The sequence below is a fragment of the Corvus hawaiiensis genome, chromosome 26 (genome assembly GCF_020740725.1).
Source record: "Corvus hawaiiensis isolate bCorHaw1 chromosome 26, bCorHaw1.pri.cur, whole genome shotgun sequence".
In the NCBI taxonomy this organism is placed as follows: domain Eukaryota; kingdom Metazoa; phylum Chordata; class Aves; order Passeriformes; family Corvidae; genus Corvus; species Corvus hawaiiensis.
In genome coordinates, this window is record NC_063238.1 from 1,512,201 (window position 1) to 1,522,155 (window position 9,955).

The 9,955-nt window shown below is 43.5% G+C and overlaps 1 long non-coding RNA gene across 1 annotated transcript; it reads right to left on the minus strand.

Moving 5' to 3' along the window:
* Window positions 1-5,535: 5,535 nt before the first annotated feature.
* LOC125316876 lies at window positions 5,536-8,742 on the minus strand. The gene is made up of 3 exons (XR_007199883.1): window positions 8,624-8,742; window positions 6,668-6,799; window positions 5,536-5,793 (listed from the first exon to the last, which is right to left on the minus strand). It is a non-coding gene; the product is annotated as an uncharacterized LOC125316876 (long non-coding RNA).
* Between the last annotated feature and the right edge of the window lie 1,213 nt (window positions 8,743-9,955).

Consider the following 9,955-nt stretch of genomic DNA (forward strand, 5'->3'; position numbering starts at 1 on the left):
GTCTTCCACAGAGGAAAAGGGCACTGCACTGAGGAGCTGGGCATTGGCATGGGGAACTTTGTCTCCAGTTTGCTGGGGAAGTGCAGCCGGCACTCAAGAGGGGTCTTCTTCTCTCATCCCTAGGCACGGCTTTCTGTGAAACTGGGAAGTCAGACAGATGGACACAGGATGCAGATGCAGGCAGAAATGGCAGGGTGACACCCACCACTTAAACTCTGTACCAGTTTTAAGTCTGTGAAGAAGAAAATGCAAAGCCTTTCCTTAAATAATCATTACACGAGCATCTATTTCAGTAGCAGTCACTTTGCTTTTTGTTTATCTCTGGTTTCTAAGCACTGGGATTGACTCATGGCATTTCTTGAGGTTCCTTTTATTTCTACAGGCGTGGCACCTACAATATTATCTTCATTCAGCTCAGAGCATGTCACCCTGCAAAAAGCTGTGCAGACATCCTCACAGTCCCTAGGTTTGGCAGATCTTGCACAGTGAAGGTTTCTGAAGATGCAAGTCCATATACAGAGGCATACCCAAAGAGCTGTGAAAAAAATGGCAATATATGGATAGAAAACCATGGCAGAGAGGTGGAGGCTTCTCTGTTTGCATGCCCCTGTGTGCTGTCTAACTTGTCTGAGGTGGCCTGGGTCGTCAGGTGGTCCCACTTCATGGCTTTCTGTGGAAAACAGCTGGTTTTTAGAGAATGCAACACTCCTGAGTGAGGGTGGCCATGTAACAGTGCTGGAGCTGCTCCTGCGGTATCTTGGTGTTGGCATGGGTTTCCCAAGAGCACAAAAGGTAGGAGTGGAGCTGCCTCCTCTTGACTCCTAGTCATAGTCTGTGCTTGCAGATGAAATTGTCTCTGTCACAAGATATAAAAGATGCATGACAACACTAGCATCTTCCAGCTTATTTAACTGATTACGAGTCTAAAAGAAACGGTAACCATGTAAACACAGGCTTTTACACGGCACATAGGCAACACAGAGACAACTTACCCCCCCAGGCAGGTAACAATGAATGCATGAAATGTCATAGGCCCATGAAGTTGTCTAAGTTCAAATGGTCCTTAGTGTCTCTCACAATATTATTTTGCAGTGTGTGATGAAGCATTACTTGACCAGAATGACCACAGGCCTGCCTGCAGATGTGGGAGCACTTCCAGCCATAACAGCTTCCCTTTCAGAGACATGTCTTCTGTGCAATTTTATTTGAGATAGAATCTGGAAAAGAAAACCTTTTAACCCTCACATCCAAAAGGAAAATAATATACAGTGCAATGTGTAAAGCTGTGTTCAGCTGGAGTTGTACAACATAGCATTGCTACTGCAGAAAGCAGCACAGGTATTTATTGCTGCATTATTTGAACCCAGATGTCTTCATAATTTTATTGAAAAATCTTATTTATTCCCTCTTACAGGGTGCTGTTTTTCCACGGTCTTACAAATGCATTCCTAATTCTCTCTTCCTCTTTCATTCCTGAATTGAGTACATCACCTTCCACTTGCTGAAATTAAAGATGTGTAACACTTCTCCTTTGCATGCCCTGGACAGCCTACTCCTGTGTTCTTTAATTCCAAGAATTCTCCTTTTTTTTTTTTTTTTTCCAAGGAAATACCCAGGTTCCAGGGAAATTCTTTGTGAAGCTCGTGATTATGAGTGAGGGTGGCAGGACTGTGTCTAATGACTCACAGGTGCAAAGCTGTACAGCCATGGAAAACTGCTTAAAAGCCGCTTGTGTGCCTGTGTGAGAAAGTCTGGAGCGGAACACTCCTCCGACCCCGCAGTTAAGAACTCGCGGTGGAGCTTTGCGAGTCTGTCAAGAGGTGGAACAAAAGCCCGGGGGGATGCGCAGGGACCTGCTCCCTCTCCTGGTAACAAGGGCAAAGCGTCGGCTCAGTGAGCCCCTTGCCTGCCCCTTCTCCTGCCCCTTCTCCTGCCCCTTCTCCTGCCCCTTCTCCTGCCCCTGCCCGCCCAGCCCTGCTCCCCAGGGACCCCCGGAGGCGGCGTGGGGAAAGAGGGAGGTGACGAAAGCAGAGACGAAAGAAATGAGGTGCTGGAGCGTGTCCAGGGAAGAGCAACGAAGCTGGCGAAGAGTCTGGAGCACAATCCTATGCCGATTAGCTGAGGGAACTGGGACTGTTTAGCCTGGAGAAAAGGAGGCTCAGAGGGGACCTTATGACTGTCCACAACTACCTGAAAGGAGGCTGTAGCCAGGTGAGAGTTGGTCTCATCTGCCAAATAACAAGCAGTAGGACAAGTAGTGATAGGACAAGGGGAATTGGCTTTAAACTGGCAGAGGGTAGATTTAGATTGGATATTAGGAAGAAATTCTTTACTGTGAGGGTGGTGAGGCACTGGAACAGGTTTCCCAGAGAAGTTGTAGGTGCCCCATCCCTGGCAGTGTCCAAGGCCAGGTTGGATGGGGCTCTGAGCAACCTGGTCTGGTGGAAGACATCCCTGTCCATGGCAGAGGGGTTGGAACTGTATGATCTTTGAGGCTCCTCCAACCCAAACCATTCTACACTTCTATGAATTCCACACACACATAACGATCACAACACTACATTCAGTCACTTCTAGAACAGCTGCTGCTTTAGTATCTGAATTCGAGGGGAGTAACTATCAACCAGACAAAGATTTATTACCACAAACACTCTAAGGAACAATTCAGATAAATTCCAAAAATTAGAGAGACAAAAGTAGCTGCAAGAACAACAAGGAAATATTCAGTCTTGTAGCTGTAACGATGCAATGCATAACAAGAGCCAAGGTATGTAAAAGTGAAACCGTACACTAAAAATAATAAAGAGCAAACACCAAAAGGATCTATTTGGGGGAAGATAGCTGTGGCTCTGCAAACCTTCTGGACAAAGCCACAGCAGTCTTCAGGAGATCTTGTGGTGCCTCAGTGAGCTCCTGTACTCCTCGGGAATGCTCACACACTTGGGCACCTAATGAGCATCTCACATGTAATGCTGCCTGCTCCACACGTGGGCAAAACATCTGTCTGAAGTCTGTGCACCTGGCCTCTTCACTGGCTGCCCAACTCCTGGCCAGAGCTTTCTTGGAGACATACAAGTGAAAGACTTCTTGGGAAATAGACGCACTGTACTTTTCATATAAAAATGGGTGTTGCTGATTTTCAGAAATACCACTCAAAGATGATTCTTATTCATGAATTTTAGTACAGCAGGTTGACTTCTCTCTTGGTTGTAATGTGTTAAAGATGATATGGCTGACTTGCTACCATAACAGTGTGTCAAAATATGTTATCACGGTAAGAAATAGAAAACAGTTTCTTGTTGAGACCTATGTTCAGCATTCTAACTGCATTTGGCAAAGCACTCAAATGTTTGTTTAAAATTATATTTATGTCCCACTGATTTCAGTGGGACTGAAATAAATCCCAAATGCTTCACTTAGCTGAGAATTCGGGCTTAGTTTCGTAAGCAACCCCCACCACTATTGAATTCAGTGGAAATTCAGGGAACTTGTTGACCAGTAGGAAAAATAATATTTTATGAGGTATGATCTTAATGAAAAAATTATGTCTTCTTTCTGTCATGAGTGCAAGAGAGAAGCACAAGGCCATAATACGTTTAGTTGAATAAAAGAGCAGCACACTGGGATGCGGGGGCATATTAGGAAAGTTTTGTACATCACTAATATGTGATGTTACCATAAGATGCAATTTCTGTAGGCTGGGAGATGATCTGTTAAAAGAGGAAAATGAATAAATAGAGCAAAGAAAGCATGAGCATTGGTTTGGTATGATGTATTTAGTAGTAGTAGTTGCATGTTACTAAGTACATAAATTCAGAAATCATTCGGAAAATGAGATTAATGAGATACCTTTCTGAGAGCTAAGGGACTGGAAGTTAAACGCTCCTAATTTGTTCCTTGGCCTAGCAGGCTGCAGGCAGCTGTATCGTGTGTATTTACTTACAGGTAATCTTTTTTTTTTTTTTTTTTTAAAGGAGATAACCACCATTCTTATTCAGCCCTGGTCATTTCCTCCACAGATCCTGGTTCTGCTGGATGGTTTTTGCACTTTGAACTAATGTCTGGAAGGAACTCAGCTGCAACCACAGTTTTTATTGTACTGATGGCATCAGGCTGGACAGGAACCATGACACCAATGTTCGCCCTAGAGCCATCCTGAGGCACTTTCTTTCTATTTTGGACTGACCTGTTATGACTATGCTTGTGCACATCCCAGTTTGGAAAGGAGAGTTCAATGTGACAAGACACCAGGAAGATATTCTGAGTGCAATCCCACCTCTAAGGATCTCTACTGCCTTGATTTTTATAATTTGTACTGTGGAGCTATGAGAAAGTGTGGACAAGAGCCTTAACTTACATTATGAAACTGCGTAAATGTTTGATTTGAGGAATAGAAGTTGTTCATCTCTAGAGATCACTAGGTAAAGGTAACAAACAGAAAAGAAAACAGCAAGACTCTGTTCTGTATTTTTCTATTATTTTACCATTCCCATGCATGGCAGTTATATGCCAGTTAATAGATGGGATCGTTTTTGTTTCTGTTCCTGTCTCTCTATAATATCAATTAAAAACTTTGCCTGGATTGATCATAACAGGTGATCCCCAGATCATGAAATGAGTCTATGTCACAAAAAAAGGGCAGCAAGGTTCAAGTGGTTGTGAGTTTATGGGAAATGAGCTGTCACGTACTCAGGTCCCCAGGACTGCAGACCTACGTAGTGTAAAACTGCCATCAAGGCTAGTCTTTAATGGCCAGCCTGATTTTGGGATTTGGATGAACTGGTGGTGGAGATATAAACAAGGGAATGTTACGAGTTACATTTCACAATGTGCTTTCACCTGAAACAACGGCAGAAAGCCTTGGGACTGGCTGTCCTTTCGTGCTTTGGGCAGGATGATCATCCCTGCAGCCACCCAGAAGTCACCAGCCTAAACCCTGCCATTGGTCTGCTGAGCCAGAGAAGGAGGGTGACCAAAGGGGCCTTTATTAGCATTAGCACCACCTGATACAGTATATCTCCTCTGGGGCAGAATGAGGAAGATGCCTCAGACCGTGACCACCACAGCTGTATGCAGCTGTATCCAGCTGTATCCATCCCATAAACCCCAGTGAAGAGCAGGGCCAGAGGGAAACACAAATCCTTCAACAACCTGAGCCACGCATTCTCTGTGCACAGCCACCGAGTTCTTCATTCCCCAGTGCTATCGGTCACAAAAATAGCCATCCTGATTCGAAGAGCTGCCACCTCTGGCTATGTACAGGCTGCTCTGTGTGTGCTTCAACACCGAGCTCTCCACACACATTAATATCCCATTGTGTCATGCAAGGCAGTGTCAGCATTGCCTGCTGGTTAAAGAACACAGCCCACAGGGGAGGGCCACGGCCCTGAGAACGGTGATTCACTTGCTTTGTTGCCTCAGAATAACAGGCTTGTGAAACCAGTAGGACTTGTCGTGGCTATGTCCCCGTGTGCCACCGCGGCTGTGGGATGCAGCCCGTGCGCTTTGCAGGAGAGCAGCCACCGTGCTACACGTGTGTGAAAACTGCAGTCACCGTCAGAGAGCAACCGGAGGAAGCTCGGATGTCTTCTTGTGAATGAAGCTTATGTCCTGGTGACCCACCTCAAGCAGAGGGGGAAGAGAGGGAATGTTACTAAATATGCATTCCCAGAAGCAAACAGAGTGCAAGCTCGTCGTTCTCTACAGAATGCACATGCGTAGAGTGGCCCAGAAAGCACCAGACGCTGCTTGTTAAAAATTGGCATCTCTTCAACACAGCTACCAGTGATTTTTCTGTAAAACACATTAAGATTCAGTATAAATGCCTTTATGGATTTCACACCACATTAAAAGGAGTGAGTGATTGACTACATTCCCAGTAGCTTATTTTTCATCCTTTGACAGCTGTTAACCAGACAGAAGCATTATTAGTTCAATTTCTCATGCTGTAAAAATATTTGGATATAGGAATTTGGCCAAATTTTTCCTTCTTGTTTCTGGTTTCCTATGAGAGTTGGTTGGATTGTTTTGACAAATCCAAGAGTGTAGCTAGCACAGCATCTTAGTGCAAATGCTGGTTTTAGAGCCAAGCCTCCAGGTTTGCTAAGCAGATTTGAAGCTCAAGGTAAAGAGACACAAGCTCTAATTACAGCACTCCTAGGCAAAGTTTCATGATCATCAGGGCTTGAATATGGTTATGCTCTTCACAAAAATAAGTGCTGCTTATGGGGTGTGGGGTGTCTGGTTCAAAAGAAGGATCTCCCTGACACAGTCAATAGAGGGCATATAAAAAACTGATACTGAATGCTAATGCTGATTTGAATCTGTTTTTATCTTGTATAGACTACAGACAGGAGAATTTCCTTCCTGTCCATCAATCTCTTCAGTCTATTAAAACTTCTTTATTAAAACTTCTTTAATAAAACTTATAAAACTTCTATTTTATTTGTGTGTCTTCTGGAATCTGCCATCCCTCAAGGCAAACTCCTTTGCAATCAAGTGTTGAAGTTCTTACAGTGTAAAGTATGGAAAGAAAAGAATTTCCCAAATGCCTCAATACCATTGGCAGAGTTTATAGCATCTGCTATGGCCCCCAGGGAATTTACACTACCCAGGCATTATTCATCATTTCAAGCAAAATGACTGTGCAAAGCAAGGTGATACTTACACAGCACTGAAGTGAATGAACTGCTCTGCATTTAATTCAGAGGAGCCAACAGCAGAGCCTGAATGTTTCTGAGATGTTCAGGTGTCACAGACAATCCCACTTCTCTCCCTCAGGCTCAGGGCTCCACCAGTTCTGTGACAGGAAACCAAGGGACTTGGTAAATCACAACCATGTCTGAAAGAATTCCTCATGTTCTGGGAAGCAAACACTTGAACCCTTCTCAGTATAGTCATCTGAATATGAATTACACAAGTTCACAGAGCATACAGAGAGAAAGTTTTGGACCTAGTATAGATGAAATTGTAACACCTACTTTCCTGGAATATGGTTATTTTCAAATCAAGTCTGCATTTTGAAATGTAAATATTATAGGTCAAAGCTAAATTACAAAGTAAGTTCTGTTTTTCAAATGTTTAAATCTTTTTTATTTTTTTTAATAGGCATACTGGAGACAGGCATATTGAAGGAGTGTAAAGCATTTACTGGTGAGCAGCATAAAATAGCTACTGCAACTCAAATCTGCAATTTTAGCATTCTTAAACAACACTAAGTACTTGTTTCTTGTTCCAACTAAATATTTATGATTGTATATGCAGATATATAATGTTCTAAGTAAGTTAGTGGCAGAGAAAATGTACATTTACCTTCCCCTCAGCTTTGAGCCAAGTTAAGTTATATGATTCATGGGTTTTCTTTCCACACCATGGGAAATGTCAGAAAGAAAATTCTTCCTTGTAGCTAAAAATCCTGGAGGAGCCTCATGAAATGAGCAAACAACAACCAACCAAGGAGAAAACAAAGTTGTCATGTCCACTTCAATCATAAAGAATATGTTCACCCTGCAGAGCATTTACATTTCCATTTGCTAGATCAGGAAAGGGGTTCTGTTTTTTCAGGAGTTTCAGAAAAAGTAACATCTCATTCTGAGGCTCCCTGCTTGCCCAAAGGCTTTCTGCCAGACTCCAACATGCACAGGACACAGCTACGTCAGGCAGGACAGGGAAGGTGTCCCTGAACAATCACCAACTCTCACAAATAACAAGCGATGGGACAGGAGAAAGTGGCCTCAAGCTGTGCCAGAGAAGGTTTAGATTTAGACTATTACTTCACTGAAAAATTGCTTCACTGAAAGGGTTGTCAAGCCCTGGAACAGAATGCTCAGGAAAGCCCTGGAGTCTCCAGTCCCTGGAAGTGTTCAAAAAAAGTGTAGGTGTATCACTTAGGGACATGGTTTAGTGGTGAACAGAGTGGTGCCGGGTTAATGGTTGGACTCGATGATCTTGGAGGTCTTTTCCAGCCTACATGATCCTGCAACTCTGTGATTCTAAAGAGTGGGCCCAGAGCACAGAGCAAGAAAGCAGCATTAGTGCACCTAGCCCAGTCTGACTGACCCGTGCAAAACCAAGATGAATAAATCCCAGAACAGGGCTGCATGACAAAAATTTTGAGCTACGTGACAACCCTGTGGCTGGGACCTGAGAGGGAACCTGTGTCTATCAGAGTCCATTCCTGTACATCACTTGCTGGGAGCCAGCTGTGGTGCCCAACAGTATTGATGGGTCTCCTCTCCCTGCACAACTCACTTTCTTCTTTGCATCTGCCCCACCCAACAAGGGCACTGTGGAGTAGTGAACAAGGTCACACAGCAAAGTCACTACTGCCAAACTCTATGTATAAGGCATTAGGCCCATTACTCACATGATTAAGAGAGAAACCTACTTTTATTTTCCTAGGCTTATTCATATAATTAATTAATATCTCAATCAGCCAAGAACAGGCAAAGACATAACAGTATTTCAGTGCATTCCTTGGGGAAACACTGCACAGAGACAGCACAATTAATTTAGACAAGATCCATTTAGATAGCAAGTTAATTTTAATGGCTAGAAGTAGACAGGAGAACCATTTTTCAGAAAATTTTTCTTACCAAGAAAGTAAAAATTCCTTTTCCCTTACCTGTTGTCTGTCTCCATTGAACATGCTTTTGTTTGAAGGCAAAGACAAGCAGAAAGCACAGCAAAACCTCTGTTGAATTTCTGCAGATTTCTGGGGCATTCAGGCCAGGTAATAGAGCAACTCATTGCTGCTTTACTGGGTAAGCAAATTCGTCCCCCAGCTCATCTACACATTGAAACCATATCAAAGCCTGAAATTACACAATGTCTGGCTTAACTATATTAAAATCAGTTCTGTTATGTCCTCCCAGTATTAGAAATACATCTTGCCAGAGCTAAGTCAATTAATTAATTAGATTTTTTTTTGCCTGTCTTGCAGTGATCTGACCGAACATGGGTGGGGGGGAAATAGCAAATAATCCTCATTCAATTTGTAAGCAAACTAGGTTACTGTAAAGTTGTCCTTGTCACAGAGTGCCAAAGTGCAGTATGCAATTCTCGCCTCCTTGTGGGTTGCCATCTGCCATTGCACCTCCCTCTCCTTCCTCTGGCTCCCTGTTGGGGTAAAGTTGATGTCAGAGGCTTTGGCAAGCAGTGGAAAAAAAAAAAATCCAAATACTGTGAGTTCTCTACAGGCCAGTGCAGTCTGTTTCTAATATTGCTTCAGTCTGTGCCTTCAGGAAATGAAATTAAACAGAGCTTGTGCTGCTCTCGGGCTCAGTCCCTGAATCACTGTAAAACAAGTGCACTGGAGAGCCTCTGCTCAGCCCAGGAGATGGGATTGTTGCAGGGAAATGTCCTGTGTTCTTGCACCACACTGCAGCACTCAGTGACTATACCCCACGCTAGTGAAGCTGGGCTTTTAAAGTTTGAACCACCCATCCCCGGGCATTTAAAAAGTGCTTCCAGTGTTTGATTTCAACAACTGCATCTCTTAACAGGTCATGGGAGGCTCTTTCTTGCAGTGTGAAGTTCTTCTGCCTGTGTTTGCACAGGTCATTCATTACACTACAGCACAGATTAGGCTCCACTCAAGGAAAATCTCACTTGGAAATCATAAGGCAAAATGGGATCTGCTGATCACTATGTAACAACCAACAAGTCAGGCCTGGAGAAGATACCTGCTTTCTACCTCCACAGTTAGCTTGCAACCCAGGCTGCTTTTGCGGCATGAAATTAAAGTCCTGAGTGTTACTGATCAAGATCACACATTCTCTGAAAAACAAAGAAGATATCAATAACTGTTTTCTGCCATAGCTGACCCCAAATATGGTGTTTATATGAAAGGAAAATTCACTGACCACAAATAAAGAAGATGCCTCTGTTTGCCCAGGAAATCTCTCCTGTAGCCATCTCAAACCCTCTTTTACATCCAAATGTGTATTTGCTTTCC